This window comes from Ambystoma mexicanum, chromosome 2q (assembly GCF_040938575.1).
Source record: "Ambystoma mexicanum isolate Mex_15411 chromosome 2q, UKY_AmexF1_1, whole genome shotgun sequence".
In the NCBI taxonomy this organism is placed as follows: Eukaryota; Metazoa; Chordata; class Amphibia; order Caudata; family Ambystomatidae; genus Ambystoma; species Ambystoma mexicanum.
The window spans coordinates 1,392,612,018-1,392,633,527 of NC_090924.1; the positions used below are offsets into that span (position 1 = coordinate 1,392,612,018).

A 21,510-nucleotide genomic window follows, 5' to 3' on the forward strand; every position below is an offset into this window, starting at 1 on the left:
TGCTCCTTACATTTCTCACTTCCTCCATATCCTTCTGCACTTCTTTAGGCAAAGAAACCTTATGGTACACTGATGGGGTACACACACCTGACCCACCAAACTTATGAACAATTTCTTTCGCTCCAGTTTCCATGGCTCCCATCCAGAAAATGGCTGGATGTGGCACGTGGGAGCGTAAAGTACAGCATAAATCGTGGACTTTTCATGGTAGGTAAGCAGGGATGTGGCGGTTCAACGTGGCTATTGTAAAACAGGATAAGGAGTTGGGGCTGTAGTACTGTGTCAGAAAAGGAACTTTTTTTCCCGTTTTTGTTATGTATATGCTTGCTTACACATTTTTTTGTTTTTTATGTCTTTCATGTTTGTTCCCTTCTCCTCCTCACATTTGTACGTACTGAACATCAATGCTTCTCTTACAGTTCTACAGAAATGTATTCAATGATGCGTGCAGAGTGACAAACAAAACAGCATTGCCAATGGAGTGAAAAAGAAATACCATTTCCTTGGACCCGCTGCAAATCTTGCTCCTTAATGCTGTTGTAGTCGGTGCTGAACCTCCCTGCAATGCACATAAAAGCACACATGCTTCCGTTTATAAAACACCTCCCGACCTTTAGCTGTGGGCAAATTACAGCCTAATGTGCAACACGTACAATTACCTACGCCATGTGCTTGCGAACACATAGCACCTCACTTTGGCTGTTACACCAAGTGTAAAATGCTCGCTTCACACATTATTCAAAGGTCACCATCCTCGGACAGAAACAGAGGCAAATCTACATGGCTTCAGTATGGTATGCTGGCTGCCGCCAAGGGATAGGCGCTTGGTGCATAACCAACAGTCTACAGCCCTTGGCCATGTACCCAATACTGTAGGCCTTACTTACAACCAGCACAACATAATTGGTGCATGAAAGAGAACATTTCCCACATACCACAATCCAGAAACGTAACATATGATGGGTGGTGCAAAGGGCAACTCAAGTCAACCACAAGTAGGGCCACGTGGCTCCCTAATGTCCAAGGTGGTGGCATAAAGGGTACCGCATGGTATAAGACACATCAGCCCACTTGTGCCATTGAACCACGTCTAAAAGGTCCTGCAGAACAATTTTTTCAACGTCACCACCATCAGAGACCTGCATACTTGGAAGGTCATGTCTGCGTCACGGTGGTGTGCTATTGAGCAGGCCTAGCCTCTTCGGGGACTGGCCTATGGCCTACAGGCTTTTTGCCATACATCCAACAGTGTAGCACCTGGCCACACCCAGCTCAACATAAACTTATGCAGGTGAAGAAGTGGCCAGGTACATGCAGGTCAGCCCTAGCCACTTCTAAGCAGCCACTACTTCACCTCTTCTCCCACAAGACACACTGGAGGAGTCATCACGCCATCAGGTCCAGGCATATACTACACAGGGTAAGAATTGCAACCAATCCCCACAAACATACAAGCAACATTGTATGCAATAATCGCAAACCACACATCGAAGGCAACATTATGAAACCTACTGCACCCCACAGAACTTTTTTGCCAGTGCAAGGTGGGCACCCATTCATGGGAGGGGCTACAGGCTTAGCACACCGCAGTGTATGCAGGTTTCATGTGTTCTCCATGGTTCTCCGCTTCTGCCATTCTTCTACCATCACGGACCGCTGCACCTCACTACAACCTAGTACAACCCATGTTTTACTTCTCATGTCATGTGTAAATTAGGCCCCATCTGCAAATGCGCCTGCCAACTTTCACCCAAGCCACATCTGAAAATACATCGCTCAATTACACTGCGTTGCCTGTGCATGCCGGTATGTGAGTGGCAGTGTACATTGTGCATATTGCTACTTTCTGTTGACATGTAGCTCCCTATTGTGCAACGGAGGCAATGATATACACCATATGGTAATGTATGCATAGCAGCTCACTTCTGCTGTTCCACCAAGTGCACACTCCGCAACCATTGTGTGCTACTCACCAACTGCAAATGCATGCACAGTAACAACTGCATTGCTGCATTATATTGTGGATGCTGTGATCAAGGCCTAGGCTGTTTGGTGCATGGCTTTTGGCTATGCACCCAACAGTCCAGGCCTACACCACACTCACCACAACAGAGCCATGTAGGCAACCGGGTGCGCATGTGCCAGAAATCACAAAGGTAAAACACACAAGCACTTCTACCCAACTGCCACACCATACAGCAGGGACGCAAGGACACGTGTTCCACTTACAGTGATGCAGAAACATACCACTGTGTTTGGGACCGCTATCCACTTCCAATCAGAAAACATTACAAGCATGCCAACCAAAAAAAGACAATCTTTGCAACATGCAGCCTGCTCCCACCACTCCAGTACGTGTATAGAACCAATGTTGCATACTGCACAGAAACACTTACTAATCTGCACAATGGACACTACACAAGCACATACAAGAAACATTTGCACCAGGACCTCTTCCATATGTACACTATTCCATTAATACACCCAGTGCACACACTGCACAGCTGGTCACTGCACCATTTACACCGACAACTGTTGGTTCTTGTACCAATCACCAGACACATGCAACCATCATTGTGTGCACTGCAGCCAAATCGCACACAATAAGCAACAATGTAGCAGCTACTTTCAACCAGTGGACATAATTGTATGTGCTAGGGCTGCAGCCACTCAGACTTGCCTCACACAACACACCATAGTACACACTATGTTGACATCCTCATGTTTCGTGCAATGCACTCCCCTTCTGCAAATGTGCCTACCACCACTCATGAAAGAAAGACATCATCTGTGTAGCTCTCATGCCATAACTAATGCTGCCTACAATGAGCCCACAAGATAGTTTCCTGTTGAGGTGTCCGCACATTGGCGGAGCATGCACGGATAGCGCCATCACACTACCGTCTTCTTGTACAATGATATACATCACGTGAAGCTCTTACTCCCACACCCTTTCCATCCCTTCTTCCCACCACCAGATGCCATACACTATGTTTTTCAGATCATGTTGCTGCCGGATTGTCCTCCGATAGAACATACTGCTGACAGGGAACACTTTTCACACATCCCGTCACCGCACACTGCAGTGCAATGACTGTTTTGACCGCGCTGCAAACAGGGAAATACGAAGGCGGAGCGGAGCCAAATATGACTAATTTTAGTACGCACACTGCTGCTTACAAAAGGCCCAGTCATGCACACAATAACGTAGATCCTTGCCACACCCATACACACACCGCAGCACTGTCCTCCGATATATCATGGCAGCGTTTCCCAAAACCTCTCTCGCACTGCACACTTCCCTCTATCCAACCACCGGCCGCATCGACTGTTCGTCGACAGCACGGCGTACCGCAGGCTAATGAGACTTAGGTCCGCGGAGCAAATAGGGAAATGGAGCGACCCAGATAGCACCAATTATTTGGGGACGTACATTTCTGTGTTTTGCAACAAAATTACAGGTCCGTTTTCCACCAAACACACAAAAGCAAGCCAAGCCTCGGTCGCAAATTTGGTAAAAATCCGTCCAGCCGTTCAGGCTGTAGCCATGCGCAAGTAGTTCCCCATTCAGTCTATGGGGGAAAATTGGTTACCCCCCTATAACTTTTCCCCACCCCGCACAAAACCTAACCCAACTTGGCGAAAGAAATTCAGCGCCGGCCATATACTTTTTTTTCAAAGTTTGGTGAGGATTCGTCCAGGGGGAGCGAAGTTATAAACTGGCGAAAAAGTGCTCTTCCTATGAGTTTAGCAACTTAACCATAGTTACACACCCGCTACCACGGGCCGTACAATATCCATATGAGGTGTATTTGTAGAGCACACTTCACCCCTAAATGGGTATCCTGTAGCAGATAACTTTTATTGTTATCCAACGGTAACGAAAGATGAAGGGTTGAGTGAGCCTGCTGGGATTCGGACCTGTAACCATGAAATGAAACATCTTTGTAGCAGTGACTCTGTGTCCTTGTATATACACTACAGAGGACTAATGAACAAGTGGGCATATAAAGATTGTAGCTTCCTACGACACTATTTGAAGATCTACTTTCTGGGATACAACGTACACATGTTTTTATGTTGCCAGTGTCTTATGTATAGCGACAGTTTAAGCAAATTATTTATGAAAGTCTCTGTTGGAGGTTACCACCCAGCCTTCCCCACTCTGCATGAGCCGATTTCCCCCCTAGATTCCCCGAAGTTGCATTAATCTAAAGGGGGCAAATTCAGCATGTTTGGTTTCTTCTTTATTCACTTTGGATGTCAGTGCAGGGTTCAAATTGCTGGGAGCTACTTAGCTCTTCTACCATAGGATAACCTGATTTGCTTAACAACAACAGATACCAGGAGCTACATTTGGCTCCCCAAGCCAACTGATGCTGATTAACATGCATATAACTGAGTGTTTGAGAATGAAATAAAGAAAAATTAGAACCTGTTAAATATAATGGATCATAAAGAATGGGCAATAAAATAAAAGTGTGCATCTCATGTATCCGTTACACAAGCAGTGTGCCATTTACTCGTTTCCCAGTGGTAACTCCTGCTTAATGAGTGAAGCCTGGTACTCAGGAGCTGGTTTTAGCTACTGCGCCTGGAGTCTTAATTTCAAACCCCGACAATGCAAACAACATTCCCAGGTACTGTCCAACACGTTTTGTTGGTATGCCCTACCCCTCCCCAATCAAATGTTCAGTCTTGTTTCAGGACTCTGCAGCTATGGCATGTCTGTCTTTTTCCTTCCCAGCAGAGCAAGATATGATCCATCCATAATAGAAGTCCCACAGAATGCTTCACTAATTGATATGAAGAAATAATTTTTTATTTTTTGATGTATCCATTCTACAAAGATAGTGTCATACAACAAGGTATCGTTTAATGTCCCCGTTGGGCTGTGTGTATCCGAGGAAAGGACATCGAGGGAAACCAATCCATGATCTGCCATTCCAAAGTTCCCAATCTTGTTCATGCGTACGTTGTTTTATGAACTAATTTGCTGTAAAGCAATTATTTGAGAATCATTTTTGTGATTTTGCATAGAAGATACTTTATTGCCAACCGGTCAGGAGAGTTGTGACATCACTGGTATGTAACACGACTATACACAAGTGTTTCAATGCGCGCCAACCCCCTATACAAATACAGTGGAATGTGAACTTGGGACTTACCCTAAAAGCAGGCACATTAACCTGCCATGCTACCTTACTGGATTCACATGAACGAATACCAGTAAAGAAGATTAAGTGCAGTATGTCTGGCTGCATAGTTACATCGAACATGCTCACACACACACACACAAACCAACAAAACGTGAACAGGATTTATTTGGTTCTTTTACATTTCTGGTTCTACGATAGTAGTAATTTCTAATAAAATGAAATGCCTTACAAGAGATCTATCAGTGTATGCGATTGGTAAAGGGGGCGAGGGATGGGAGGGTTCGGAGACCAAAGGAAAAAAAAAAACAGACCGTGGTAAAGACAAACAAAACAGCAGTATAATTCAACAGCAATAGAGCACTGTTCGGGAGAATTCTCAGAAATGTGCCGATTCCCTCTACATTAGAGACCCCCAGCAACTTTGCTGGATTTTGAGGACTTGATTTTTTTGACCTGGAGAGAGTGAGACCCTTCCCCCCCCCCCCCCACTCCCTCATGTATTTTAATATGGTTTTTATACACCGTTTCTTTTGGTTGTGGAGTCTGACAAACTCCATAGGCATCATCTTTTACATTGCGACACACAGCACCTTTAGTGCAGTGACACAGGGAAGTCTCCGATTTCCCAAGGTTGAAATGCCTTCTCTGGGATAAACTACTGTTTCCCAGAGCAGTAAAGTGAAATTTACTTTACTTACACTTGTAAGTTTCTAGACCCAGCACACACTATCTTACAATAGGGTGCTGTAGGGGTTACCTAGTATCCCCTTTGTCTAGCTTCTGAAGTAACATTTTTATGTTACCCTTTCCTCACTGAATGGTTGGTGGCAGTGGTTTTGTTTTTACTACCATGGTGTGCATATACCGCAGGCTGCGTTTGCAGCTGCAGTAAAGCATCCAAGGCTGCCGTTTTTCTCAAAATGGCCTAGTCTTCTTATTTCGCCATTTCTTTGTGGAAAGGTCCTTCTTGCGATCTACTCTACGCGCCAAACCAGGTTTGGTCCCTTTGTCAATTTTGCCTTTGGCGGGATTGACGAGTGAAGCCTGCCTCTGGCTCCAGGGTGTCTGGGGTAGGCAGGAAGTGAGGGAGGTGCCGAAACTCCCTGTGCTTAGTCTCCTCGAAGACCCAAATGCACTCAGTGAGGATTGGCTGGCTGACTGTACATCAAGGACAGCCACCCTGCTGGGTGAGTGACAGCAAGGCTGGAATGAAAGGGAGAGAACTGTATAAACGGCGAGTCTTTTGGCTTGGAAGGCAGAGTCGACCACTGAACGAAGGAACCAAAGAAGAACTTGAAGAGGACGCCTGTTGCAACTCCTGAACCGTTGGTTTGCCCGGTGAAGCCCTGCTGCAGTGCTGAAACGCCAAGTTCGTATCAACAGAGAAGCCCCTGCAAAGACGACTTCTCCCCTTGAGTTGGTGGGAACAATCAACTCCAAAGTAAGCCACCTGGACATCCATCTCGGAGTTGGTTGAATTCCCATAGAGTTGCTGCGGGAAACGGTAGAGCCAGGGAGAGGAACACTGGTTTGTGTGCGCTGCTTTTAAGATGGCCAAGAGCCCCAGGAAGAACCTCTGGACTCCCAGGAAGCAGGACTGACCGAGCCTAAGCCCCCTCAACAGAGTAAGGGTCCCAGAAGCAAGAAAAGTCCACCTCGACAGCCAAGAGCCGCAGTGTTGCTATTTGCGGTAGATGCGAGGAGCTGAAACACTGAACAGCCACTGAAAGTGAAGGTTGCCAGTTGCGAGTTTTGACAGTCCCAGTGCAGTCCAGGAGTCCCAACGTCCTCCCTCTTGTCCCCACGACTGAGGCCCAGGAACAGTGAGATCTGCAGAGCTGCACAGGAACAGGAGTCACCTGTTGCATCTTTTCTTCATTTTAAAAAGGTACTGTACAAATGCTAAGAGAACTTAACTCTTGCTGTAGAGTTGAGTGCATCTTCTACTCTCACAAGTCTAAATAGCTTGTGGCCCTACATTGATTCATCTTTTTCTTCAAGGACTTCTGAAACATTGTGCAAAGACTTTTCTACTTACCTTCAAAGCGCTTCAGCCTATCTAGATTGCCCATTGACTTTGGCTTAGCCTGTTTTAACTGAATGACTCTTATTGGGGGATTTTAAAGTATTTGCCTGCTTAAGAAATATTTGTGGTAACTTGTTTGCTCTAATAACCTTTTCCTTTTTACTTGCTCCAAACTAATTCTGAATGCCAATAGTAATACACCCTAGCAATTGAAGTCACCCGTGGGTGTAGGTCTCTGCTGTATGCCATCCCAAATGGGTATTTACTGAGTAATTCTGAAGTATATTTGTGTGGTGTTTTACAGTGCTCCCTTCTAAAGAAGGCTTACATTAACTGACTGGTAAATAAATATTTGTCTATCACGAAACGCTGTGTGTAAGTGTTTGGTTGGATGCTTGTCACTGTGAACCCCTGTAATACTCCCACTTCAAAATCTTACCCGGAGTACTGATTGTAGTGGTTATATATAAGACCACTACAATCAGTACTCCAGATAAGATTTTGAAGTGGGAGTATTTTGCTCCCTATACATTGGGAGCTAAATTATTTTTTAGGCTTGTAAAAAAGTAAATTCCGCTCCCAAAGGGAGTATTTTATAAGCAAGTAAATATATTCACTGTAAAACAGAAGTGTTTTGTAATAAAAAATGACATTTAGTTATCCATGCACATTAAAAGATTAGGCCACAATAATACACATTTCTTCCTATGGTACTACCTGTACTACTGATCCAAATAGAACTACAGAGCTGTGTGGGTAAAAAGCATGAGGGCATGTTCCTGTGCGTCTTCTTCCAACTTTATTGTTGGGAGGATTTTCACTCCCCGTTTCTTGTTTGTGAGTACAAGCGACTGATGCACCCCTTATCTGTAGGTCTTACTACTAATACCTATATTAGTAACAGAAGACATTAGAAGGTATAACATAAGCAGTGCCCCATGGCAATTTGCTATGCAATTCTGCAGGTTTGCTCATTAAATCAGCACTTGTGTAGCAAAGCTAGCTATTTAAGTTACCCAGTTCAATGAAAGCACAGCTCTTCTTGCATTCTCGCTTACCCTCTATTCACCCTCTTTTCTATGTTGCACTTCAAAAGGAGCTAATGGAGAGAGGGAGCAGCAGTAAGCATCTCCTCCACTCTTAAACGCCATGGGCCTATGTGGGAGTGATATGCAAGATATTTCCGTTTTTCAATTAAATACCATAAGTAATTGGGGTGATACTTTTATCAAGCAATCTGACAAAAGACCATTATGGGTTAACTTTTTTTTTTTTTTTTTAAAGACAGTCATACAATTCCATTCCTAAATTGTATTAAAGGTTAGGTTAGTGTATCTAAAGTTCAGTGTCAGCTATATTTCATTTAGTTGAGGATGATGCATCACATTGATGAGTGAACACTTTTGAAAATGTACATGATCACACAGCCAAATGCTTTTGATGGCAAACCTAGGGGGGCGTGGCCAGCGCGCATGCCGTAAAGACGTGCAACCGTGAAGCTCCTGCCCGCGATCCTTTCACTGACTGCATCAGGCTATTACGCCCATGATATCTGCCAAAAGACACATTTCCCGAAGGGGTAACCTCTCCCCGCTGCAGCGACCCGACTCCCGAGCAAAATCGAAGTCGCCATCACCCTGATCGAGCTGAGCACAAAGCCGCCCCTGCGGACCCAAGATGGCGGAGACCGCTGCGTTCCCGGGTGCCACTGAGTGAATAACGAGGCTGCGGTGAGACCGGAGGAGGCTCCCCGCCCCTCCCTGCATGTCGACGGGCTAATCTTTTTCCAGCCCTAAACCCGACCTCTGTTCCACGGAGACCGAAAGAAGAACTCTGGGACTACGCAACACAGAGACCCACGGATTGCCAGCTGCTGCTCGCCGGGAAGAGAGGAGAACCCACGCGGGCTGCATCGAGGGACCAGGAGGTGTAGGACTCCTCCTGCCGCCCGTGCAGTGCTGAGCCCCCTCCAACTACAGCCAGCGACGGAACACGGGGAAGCGGACATCGGCTTCCCGCGGGAGACCAGAAGCATAAGGAGCTGCCCCGCGCAACGGAATCTGAAACCCGATCTTGGTGGACCGGACCGTAGAAAAACACATGGGACATGGAGATGAGCCCCACCATCTGAAACTGTGAGTGGCTGACTTTCACCCCCCCCCCGCCGTTGCGCAAATACGAGGAGAGGAAGTAGGGCTACTCTGGTGCGCGCCAGCTCAACTGCCATGGTCTGCGGGCAGGGGGACATTAGATTAATTGCCAGGCCAAGCCCTAGAAGTCCCTAGCTACGGCTCACAAAGTGATCACCCTGACACGGCATACTAGAGGGCACTGTAAACCCCTGGAACAAGCCAGACGGAAGCCGGGGCGACACGCAGATAAAGACACTACTGAGGAACCCTCGGCGGAGCCCTGCATAACCACAACCGAGAAACTACACACAATTCGACACGGCAACCCTGAGGGAAGCGATGTCTCCACCTAGAACCAAACCGAAAACCACAACAATGGACTCTTACACGACGGTCAGATCTAAACAATTCCCACTGCCTGAACCCACAAACGGATGAACCAATGCATACGGAAGCGATACCTAATAATACCCAAGTTCTTCAAGCCATTGCAGAGCTCCGCACCTCCATTGAAAGCAAGATTGATGAAATAAAAGTGGACATGCAGCTCATGCGCTAAGACGCACGCAACCTGACTGAAAAAGTGAACGCCAACGAAGCCACTCTACAGGTTAATGTTGAAAATACCACAGAGCTGAAGAAGAGTCCAAGATCTGGAACAAAAAGTGGCAAAATTGGAGACACGATCCGAGGATGCAGAAGGTCGCGCACGGCGCAATAATACCAGGATTCTAGGTGTTCCCGAAGATATGGAAGGCCCGAATCCTACAGAATTTATAGAGACAATGCTACAACAAGAAATTGGAGCAGGAAACTCTCGCAAGGGTTTTCAGAAGAACGCGCCCTCTGATCCCTTCAAAAGCACCCTCCTCCAGGCTCGCACCCGCGTCCGATTATCGCCAAAATTCTAAATTTTCGCGACAGAGAAACAATATTGCGGTATTCCAGAGAAGGCGGAGAAATTAGAAAGCAAAACTCGACAATTGTAATGTATCCCGATTACACCCCTGCAGTACAACGCGCCAGGAATTAATTTATACTAATAAAGGCGAGGCTGCGCAAACTTAATCTTAAATACATGTTGCTTTACCCCTCTCGCCTCAAAGTCCTCTATAAAGGGAAAGCCCTCTTCTTAGAGACCCCAGCCGCAGCAAACATGTGGCTTGAGCACAATAACCTAGCAGACGACGGAGAGGAACCACCACAAGCTAACAGCAGATGAAACAAGAAGCTACAACCACCAATTCCGGTCTTTGACCTTGCATAGAAGTACAACTAAGACCATAATATCAAGATAGCAATATCGGGCAGAAGCGCATGGTACCACATGCGACTACGTCGATGGCCCACCGCCGCAAAGAACGTGTAAGCCAAATGCTTGCACACCGCCCGCACTGGAAGGCCTGGAGAGGGCCAGAAGGCTTGGGAGCCCCCGAGCGCTGCAAGTTCAACCCAACTGCTGGGGGCAGTTCGCAGTTAAATGGTTTAAATAGTTCATTCACTAGAATGACAGTTGAAAATGTTGGTAAGTCTCCGAATTCCATCATGTTGGCGGCAAAGAGCGAGGCGGGAATGGGGGATATGCACCTGGAACCCGAGCAAACAGAAAAAGTTTCTTATTCACAATATCCTGATCCCGGGAACCCACCCGAAAAACTGCAAGGACCACAACATCCCCTATAAAGTGACATGGCGATGAAAATAAAAATAATGACATTGAATGTAAGGGGCCTTGGCACTTACCTCCGAAAAAATAGAATTAAGTCCTACCTTCACAGAAAGGGGATAATGATAGCGCTTCTACAGGAAACACATTGCACTGGGGAAGCTATGCCCAAACTCCAAGAACATTGGGGTGGGCAGGGATACGGAACTACCTACTCCAAGTACGCTAGAGGAGTCTACACCTGGATCCGCCCCCAACTTCCATTTCGAATAACCAATGCCGTAAATGACCAAGAGGGCAGATTTGTGATATTATGGGGACACATAGAGCAACAAGAACTGTGCATAGTGAACTCCTATCTCCCCAATAATAATATTCCAGCCCACCTCGATTCAATGTATGCCAAAGTCACGCCACACAGGAATGGCCTATTCATACAGGGGAGGAGGGGGATTTCAATTGCACTCACAACCCAGAACTGGATAGATCCTTGCCCCTACCCAAAGGCCCATCAATGGCCACGACCTCACTAAACACCATGAAAAGTAGATTAGAACTGGCTGATGTGTGGATGGAACTCCACCCACAGACACGTACCTACTCTTACTATTCATCCCCCCCAAAGCCTCCACACAAGACTAGATTATGTCTTTGTAGGCAGAGAACACTTACCCCAAATGGAAGAAACACACTACCTGGGTAGGACGATTTCTGACCACTCCCCACTGGAGGTAGAATGGAACCATACAGGCCCCAGACCACCCATTCCCATGTGGCGAATGCCGGTAGAAGCCCTGAAGGACCAAGCTTTCCAAGATGAATTACAAGATTCAATAGACGACTACATAGAGCTAAATATGAGAAGTGTAGATCATGTGAGCACCGTATGGGAAGCCCTGAAAGTAGTAATACGCGGCAAAGTTATAGCAAAGGCTGGATGTGTAAGAAAACAGTTGCGGGAAGAACTAGCGCAAAAAGAAAGGGAGATAGAGGCTTGACAACAGTCCCTCAGACCCACAGCAACGAGAAGACAAACTTAAAACCCTTAAAGATGAATGTACGAACGCCTGGGATAGACTGGCCAAGATTGACTATGCTACCAAAACAAACAGAGCACACATGGAAGCAGACAGGCCTAGCAGACTGTTAGCCTGGCTCTGCAGAAAGGAACATCCCAGACACACAATTACTACACTTCAGGACGAAGATGGCAACATACACCAAACCCAACATATTATAAATGACACCTTTAAAAACTACTATGCACACCTATATTCACACGATGCTGAAATTCCTCCAGACCAGATACGAGACACCCTAGAGGAGATAGGACTACCTAGGCTCTCCCCTACACAAGCCAAAGCCTTAGACGCTGACATCACCGCAGAAGATATAGCTGAAGCAATTAAATCACAGGCTACGTGCAAGGCCCCAGGCAGCAACGGGCTACCCCCAGAGTTTTATAAGACGTATGGCTCCTCTCTGGTCCCACTGTTACATGAGGTCTTCCTAGAAACATATGAGCGAGACATTCTACCTGACAGCATGAGAGAACCCCTAGTAATCCCAGTCCTCTGTGGCTCATACCGACCCCTGGCCATGCTTATGATGTCAAACTATTGACCACAATCCTAGCTAAAAGACTCTCCAGACTTATAGGCGATATTATCCACACAGACCAATGCAGATTCGTACCAGGACGCAACACAACTATGAATCTACGCAGACTCCAACACATCATTAAACAAACAGACACAAGTCCCGAACCCTACGCCTTACTGTCTCTGGATGCCATCAAGGCGTTCGATTCAATATATTGGGAATGGTTGTTGGCAGTCCTGAGGGAATTTGGCTTTGGTCCAGGCTTTGTTCGATGGGTCAAAATCTATATACCAGTCCAAGGGCTCGGGTAAAAACTGGGAGATACGTGTCAGAGACATGGGACAATTGCAGGGGTACTAGGCAGGGATGCCCGCTGTCCCCCATGCTTTATATCCTCGGGTTAGAACCCATTGCTATTTATTTCAGAAAACAGTTTTTTGATGCAGGGATAAGACTAGGGGGGATAATGTCTCGTTATACGTCAGAGACCCGCACCTTAATATCCCAACCATGCTGGAGGTCCTTGACAACTTCTCCAAGGTCTCGGGTATACAATTCAGCTGGGCTAACTCCTGTCTGTTCCCACTAGCAGGGCTAAAGGGCCAGGACACAGAGGAACTTCCAGCGCTTGGAATACAATGGCAGACCACGACGTTCCGCTACCTCGGAATACAAATAATGCATACCCCAGAGCTTATGCATGAACACAACACGAAGGCGGCGATACCTGCATTGCGCAGATCAATGAGCTTCTGGGTGAAACTTCCCTTATCAGTGATGGGCAAGACCTCTGTAGTAAAAAGGATTGTCCTCCCCCGGTTCCTATACAGGTTCCATAATGTGCAATATTACATCAAAAACTCGTTCTTTCGCCTGCTTGAATCGATTGTCCGTGGATTTCTCTGGGGGCAGAACAGACACAAAATAGCACACTCTACCCTGGTATTAACATACGCACAGGGTTGGATCCAACTCCCGAACCTTGAAAAATACTATCTAGCCGCCCAGCTCAGCTTTGTGTCCAAATGGTTGGCCGACGATGCCACATCAGAAACCCCCCTATTGCAATCCATGATTTCCCCTATACAATTGAAATAACTTATATGGGCACCACAACACCTACTGAAAGACATGCCTTTCATAGCCACTCTGGGGAGACAAATATGGCAAAGAGCGCGGTCAAAGACCCAGCTAAAACACCTGTATTCTCCGGAAATACCAATGATCCAAGACATGTGTAAAAAAAAAAAGAGATGGACCTACTACACCTTAGACAGTGGGAGAGGAAAGGCGTCTTACACTTGGGGAGACCTATATGACGAAGGCTCCTTCAGGGAGTTTGAATCGCTTCAAAGGGAGGATGACATACACGCTGGCCAATTCCTCTGGTACCACAGGATACGGGAAACGGCAAAGAAAAAATGGGACACTTGGCCAGAAGAACCAGAGTCGGCCCCCCTCATAACACTGTTATATAATTTGGGGGAGGGACAGAGAGCTGTCTCCCAAATGTACAGCCACCTTAGCGACACACCCCAACCCAAAAAGCGAGTCAATGAAAAAGAGATGGGAGACGGATCTGGGGCGGGAACTGTCAGAAGGTGAATGGAACAGTGTCAAGTGTCAAAGACCTGTGCGGGAGTGCGAGCCTTGAAAAGCATTTTTTTCTCCAAATAATTGAAAACCAGAAGTAAATTGGGATGCTACTTTTATCATTAAACTAACTATATTCTGTTTGGCACACACAGTACATTCCGAAAAATGTTAAGTTGTTACATAATGCATAATTACAGCACATCTACCACTGCACTGTCTCCATGTTTTTCAGCAAAGTTTAATCCATCTAAATTTCATAGTGTTGCAGAAGTTGCATTATATTGACAAGTGCACACTTTTTAAAATGTACACGATCAGACAAAGATGTACTTTTCATGGAAAACCTAGTTCTGTGATCTGCTGGTTGCAAACATCTGTGCATCTGGTGCTCAGCCCATCACCTGACCCAAACCTCCTTGACATTATACCATATCACACTGTTGCTTTATACCAGCTACCCTAAAGTGAAATGGCCACAAACTACAGTATTCCACCTAGTTTGCCCACTTTATCTGCCTACTACACCATCCACTCGGTTCAGTCTCTTACTTTTTCCCACATAATGAATACACAAAGCTAACTAGACGTTTACGGAACGTAGTGATTAATGGTTCTACCCAGTCTGTGCATCTAAAGACCTATTGCAATACCACCTTAGTAAGTCTCCAGAGATAGCTCTGCTCTATGATATTACATATTAGTACCTAGGAGAGAGCTGGCCAATCCAGAGACCGGGAACGCAAGCAGAATCTACAAATAGCTGTCTGCATTTCATGCTGACCTGCTGCGCCTCTGCCGGGCTATCATCTAAACTTTGGAAGCAGTGCCCCAGGACGAGTCGCCACAAGAGTAACTCACCTTGACCACCCAACCCCACTGGAGCCCCACCAGCTAAACACCTGCCCACTCACCTAAGCACCTCTGGGACCACAACCAGGTCCTGGAAATAGTTCATTCCAATCACGGACAAATGTAATTTTTTTTTAGGGGAAGCATGAATTGTGTAAATCCTGGAACCCTTAAAAACAAACCAAAAAAAGAACCAACACCCCAAATGGTGACAAGAAGTGCTAATGGCTATAAATACTGCTTTTGTGGGTGACTGGGCTGGAATGATATGATTGGGCCTACCTGGCTTGGGCCTGTGGGCCATTACTCGCTCTGCCCTTCCCCAAAAGTGATATTTAATGCTATATCGAAAACCGTTGAAATCAATGACAGGCAAGAGTCACCTTGTCGGCCTTAAATTGACAATTACACTTCCCTGCTGCAACACTGTACTACGTACTTAAGTCTCCAGCGATTCCTTTCTTTAACATTGAAAACTTGGTGATTTGTGTAACTTCAGAACTTCTCTTTACATACTTTCTGTACAGGCATTAGAGGATTTCTGTTAGTGTATTGAAAATTAAAGTTCTTCAACGGATGTACAATGTAACTAAATCGATCTCATGCAACAGCGGCACGATGCCTCTGGGCTGTTTTTTGTGCGCTTTATAAATGCAAATAAAGTCTACAAATATGCAATACATGGTGATGATGGATCAAGTGGAGAGAGATGGATATGATAGATATAATTGGTGCTCTCTCCTGGGGTGAATGTCCTTAAACTCTGGGGTAGGGAGTACCAGTTATCAGAAGGATGAAGGAGCGAAAACGGGAGGCAGCACAGGGACAGCTCGGTTGATTGAGTGGCAGGAGATAGATACAGCTAGGATGGAGCAGGGGGTTGAGGGGATGGGCAAATGGGAGACGGGTACCAGATTTAAGCACATGGGGAATGGATTTAAGACACAGAGGAAATGAAAAGGATTTGAGGGAAAGACACCTCAAAGATGTGAAGGTGGTATACAGAAATGTGCCAGGATCAAAGCAGGTAGTAGAGGTGGCAATGTTCCTATGGTAATAGGGGAAAACGAGGGACCAGATCTGCAAAATCTTTACCAAACTAAAAATTCAACACAAACAATGGATCACTGAGACATCATTTCGATTTTACGACAATCACCCTCTGCATTTTAAGCTAATTTTTCTAAAGTGTGCCAGCTAATAAAACCCATATCCCTGCTTCTCGCAGAGGAATGCATGACAAGATTAGCAATAACGGCCATAATCAGGAATAAGAGCATTTAAGCATTCATTGCTATAACGACAGAAGGAAGTGGGCAAGCAATAATGGCTAGCAGGCATAGTTAGCAATACTGAAAAGCAGGTACAGGATTTCCTATAATGATCTATTGGAATGCAATTATCAATGAGAGCAGTGAAGTTAGCATAGCAAAAATGTGCTATTTGAAATACTATTGTTAAATAACACCTGCCTGGATACACATTCACTGCTTAAAGGCACGTCCTCAGCCCCTATAGGGACCACAAATCGACACTAAAAAAACGATCCTTCCAACTACACATACATTGGAACAGTAGAAAAGAAGCGAGCGGGAACGAACGGTGTAGTGGGTACGTTGCCAATTTACTAACCCCAGCTTCTCCACTGCACTACACTTGTAAGTCGTTGATTAAATAACTCTCTCTGTGGTTGTGTTAACATGTCTGCGAAATACGGGGCTCGATAGAAATAAAAAGGAAAACCTTTATAATGTGAGGCACTAAACCAAAAAGAACGGATAAGGCAAAAGAGATATACATCCACACAATGGCTCATTTTTCTGAACGCTGCCTTTAATAAACTGAACTATTAAACCCATTTTGGAGAAAAAAGGCTTCTTGCCATTATATTTCTATTGCAAAGGTTTAGTTTAAACTTTTTATTGAAGCGTAATCATGAAAAAAGTAGCATCAGCAAGTATAGTTATACACAGTAATCAGTATCATTACAGTGTGCTCATGAATCCTAAACCAGTTATGGGTAATGCACAGCAGTTCGCTACATTTGAACAGGACAACTAATATCAGGAGGGACTCAGAATCGGATTTTTCAGATTGAACTAGTTTTTCAAGGTAGATATGAACTTCCCCACAATAATCCCTTGGACGAAAAGTTGGCCATGCTCCATTCTGGATTACATTTACCTTTTCCACAAAAGACTTCATCCACTGATTGTTGGTGTCATTCATCCATGATTTTGTCATTAACTAATTTGCCATTAGACATGCGCAAGCAGAACGAATTAGTTCCCAGCACTCTGCAATTTCGAACCCTACAATGCAGGGAATTACATTGAACACATTTATGGGAAAATCTCATCAGTATCTCACATATTTCAATGGTGTGTCACCCAGTTACATGTAAAGTGTGTTCTCGCATCATCCCGTAGTTAAAGGAGGCTGTTTCCTAGTGGATAATGCTGGCGTGTAGAGTGTTGAGATGACGTGGTTTCAGCCAGAAGAATTCAATATGAAGCTGATTGGACTGTCAGGTGGCAGCGATATTGATCAAAACTCTCAAGGAAACTTGTAAGCTCTTATACCAGTGTGTGCATGCTGCTCGTTCCCCCATTTTCTCTAAAAAGATGCCCCTAGGGAATATATCTTCTAATCTTATCAGTCGCAGTGACGCAACACCCCCTTTGAAAGGCCATGTCAAATGTCACAGAAACCCCCATGATATTGTGTAGGAATGTTTGTGAGGAGATGCAGGTGCCTAAGTCAAGGTATTTGTGTCCTCATCATTACGGCCATACAACTGTGTCAACCGTGTAGATTTCAGCAGTGAGTGCAGAGCTAGCTCCAGGAAGCAACAGAGTGATTTACAAGTCATACGGAGAGGAGTGGGTTGAGGGAAAGAAGGTAGGGGGGGCAGAAGGGTACCAATGAAAGGCTTATGAGGCTTGCGCTACAAGATAGTACAATGCTAGGACAGGACTTCCAAGACCGACACCATCAAGTGTTTGCACGGCCGGTTCATAACCATTCATTTTTTATTAAATGGCACAGCTGCTTAAAAAATGATAACCATTTAGGTAGTATCACTATACAAACTATTGCTTTTTTTCCGACTGCTGAAATTGGGGAGGACCACCACATGGTAATCTTTTGCTCACATTGTAACCACGTAGCTGGCCCTACCAGGACGTTTGGCAATCATGCTAAATGAAAGCCTAGGTAACATGCCGTTTCTGGGCACCAGAGGAGCTGACCAGTGTCAACAAAACATTCAACGAGATTTGGACAGGATGTATTTTAGACCGATAAGGTCAAAGGATTTAACTTCCGAGCAGTGGCTTCAAATTTTCGGTGAGATTTTCCCAGGAATGTTCCCCTAAAATGAAAGGTCCATAATTAGGTTCACCCAAATTCACTGTTCCATCATCACTCTTAACCTTGAAGCTAAGGGCACTTGCATACAGCAAATAATGGAACTGCTACCTAAGTACCCAACAATACCACCCTTCATCAGCTCAGCTCCCACCTCGTTTGCCAGGTACCTCTCCCCTGGGTCCCCCAAGGTTCTATCCACTCCCCATGGCTCTTCAACATCTACCTTGCACAGCTGGCCCACCTCATCTCAACTCTCAGTGTTATGCAGACGACACTCAGCTCTTTATCAGACTTACTGCTGACTCACTCTTACCTTCCTTCATCCCTGACTGCCATCCAGACTTGGTGCTCTTACAGCGATCTCTGCCTCAACAACAACAAAACTGAGATCCTTCCAATTGGGACCCCTGCTCCCTCCTCCTTCCCTCTGCCTCCCACCTTGGGCTCTCCCACCTGCTCCTTCTTCGAAGTCCCACTTCCAACTCTTCTTTCTCAAAGGAATTCTCCCATTTCTCACTTTCTCCCAGAAGCTCAATGGTTCCCGAGCCCTGATTTTCTCTAAGCTTGACTATTGCAACAGTCTCCTCATCAATCTACCTTCTACTCTGCAACCCCTTCAGATAATCCAGAGCAGCGAGACTTATCCTTGGCCTTAAGCCCAGGGTCTGCATCTCTCCTGCCCTAAAAAGCCTCCACTGGCTCCCGGTTTCAGCACGGATCAAATTCATATCCTTATGTATCATTCACAAGGCTGCCTGGGGCAGGGACCACACTATCTATAACTCTCTCTTACAAAATACTCTCCTTCTTGACCTCTACGCTCCTCTGGCACCAACTCTCTGTGTGTAAAGCATTTCGCTAAACAGAGAACAGGAGGCTGCTCGCTTTTCTCAGCTGGATACCTCCTCTGGAACAGCCTCCCCCTCTGCCTTAAGCAGGACCGTCTGAAATTCCAAAAACACCTCAAGACTCTCCCCTTTCACTCCTCCATCCCTTCTTCCTTCCTCTGCTAATCTCACAGTTGCTGCGATTGATGTCTTGGACCCTTATGCATCCTCTGGGCCTCTGACCATTCACACCCAATACCCCCAGCATCTGTCTTCCTTAAGCACTTGCCTCGGCACACCGTCCAAACTGAGATTTGCACTTTAGAAACCAACACAGCTCCTGAACATATAGCACTTACCATACCTCACACTTCGTCTGCAGCTCACCCTCAACTTGAGCCCAGACGCCACAGCACCTGCCTCACTGCGCTCTTCCATCAAGCACTTGTATGCTCCGAATACTCACAAGGCACAGTAAGCTTGGCCATCTCTTCCACATCTGTATTTTTTTTGTATTTAATTGTACTGCTATCCCATGTTCCCTCCCTGCTCCCCTGTGGGCGCGTGGAAACAGAATGTATTTCCTGTATAAGCGCCTAACAAGCTAACAATAAATAAAATAGTCCAATTGGTCCATTTCTTATCAGGCACTAGAACACCCTCCTTGCCTTTCAAGAACATTGGATCTGGTACCTAAGCAATCAAATCCACAACCGCACTTATCTAGGAGGTACCTCAGACATCCTTGGCTGACAGGTTACTTTACCACCGACTTTATAGCTAGAACATTATGCAAGTAATTTAGGATTAGCAGACTTCAGTGGAAGAGGAGGTCACAGTAGATTGTATATTCCATACTACATGGGTGGAATATACCCTGAAATAGCCAGTAGTAAATGACTTTTCAGTACTTCAATCCCATTTGTGTGCCACGCAGTTCCAAAAATCCCCTACTTAATTAAACTCTCTCCCTTTTTTCCCGTAAATCAAAAAATGTCTTCTATAAGCCATCTAGGCAAACCATATACCCTGTCCTGTTATCTGTGCTATGTCTCAGTTCACCTGTCAGGTACAACCCACACATCCTCTGTCATGCCTGCAGGTACCTCACGCACCTCCCTCCTTGTAATGCCGTACCTTGAACCGTCTGGCTGTTCCTCCACCTGTCCTCTTTAAACTTGGCCCCCCCCAGGATGAGGTATCGTCTCCCCCAAGATGCTTCCCGGGTATCACAGACAACTTCCTCCTCCGCCTCCTGCCCCCACCCAGAAAAACAACAAACACCGCCGCTTCCGGTCCGGCGCGCGCCACGTCACCGCCTCCACCCCGCCCTGTGTCATTCATCCCATTGAATCGCATATAGGCTCGCAACTAGAACGCGCAAGGGGCGGACCCTGTGGCGGCCATGTTGGGAGTGTGTGAGGCGGTCGACGGCATCGTGCGATAGGACGGGCAGTGCTTATATTAAACGAATATAACAAATGAGTAGCAGTTTTACGCATGCGTTCTTACTTACTGAAGGCCCATCAGCGCCACCACCATCTTGTTTGGGGAATTTGAAGATGACAAAGCAGCAGCAGTTGAGGTTTTGCTAATTAGTCCGTGGCACTTAACTTCTTTCTTCCAGTAAGCGAGCCAGTGGTCTGCTAATATCTATACACCTGCCTGGCAGCGAGCCTCCCCATCTCGGATGAGCTGCCTGTCTCTCGCCTCAGCTACCCCGTGTTTACAAATCAATTCCAGCTTCGTAATGAAGCCTTCCCTACTGGCTGCAAGCTGGTCAGTACCTCTCGTGAAGCGCCAGTAGTCCCTAGACCCAGCATTACTATTGCAGCAGATTTATTATAAATATTGTTTGTGTTATTGTTTAATTAGAACATGGAGACCCTTATTGACTCCTCAGACGATCGGAATGTTTAGAGTGCAGTCAATAACTAAGGGTATTGACCATACCTGCCTACATTTCAAAATCAAAATTCCTGAGATTTATGTCCCGCACAGTTACCCAAAACTCCGCCCATTTTCACATGACTCCGCCTACATGTCAAAAAGGTAAACTGTTGTAATGTGATGTGATGTCAGAAATTTGCAGTTCAAATTGAAATATGCATATTTCATTAAATTGCCTTTTCACAACCAACCAAATTGCATTCGCCTTACATAAAATCAACACGTTAAAATGTACACATGTAAACTCCAAGAACCAATACAAAGGTTTTCCCTGAATTTTGCAGTACCAAAATTGGATATTTCACCTTAGTTGTTTTTCAGCAGGTTATTT

At 45.7% G+C, this 21,510-nt stretch overlaps 1 protein-coding gene across 3 annotated transcripts in view; it reads right to left on the minus strand.

The window, feature by feature from the left end:
• Window positions 1-20,548, minus strand: part of RAB5A (RAB5A, member RAS oncogene family) — a 300,874-nt gene extending 280,326 nt beyond the window's left edge. The window contains exon 1 of one of the 3 annotated variants that reach the window (XM_069648878.1): window positions 20,367-20,548. The gene's annotated coding sequence lies outside the window, so the exon portion shown is untranslated. Of the gene's footprint in view, window positions 1-20,344 lie in introns of all 3 variants that reach the window. The other 2 variants (XM_069648879.1, XM_069648880.1) reach the window with 2 other exon arrangements.
• Between the last annotated feature and the right edge of the window lie 962 nt (window positions 20,549-21,510).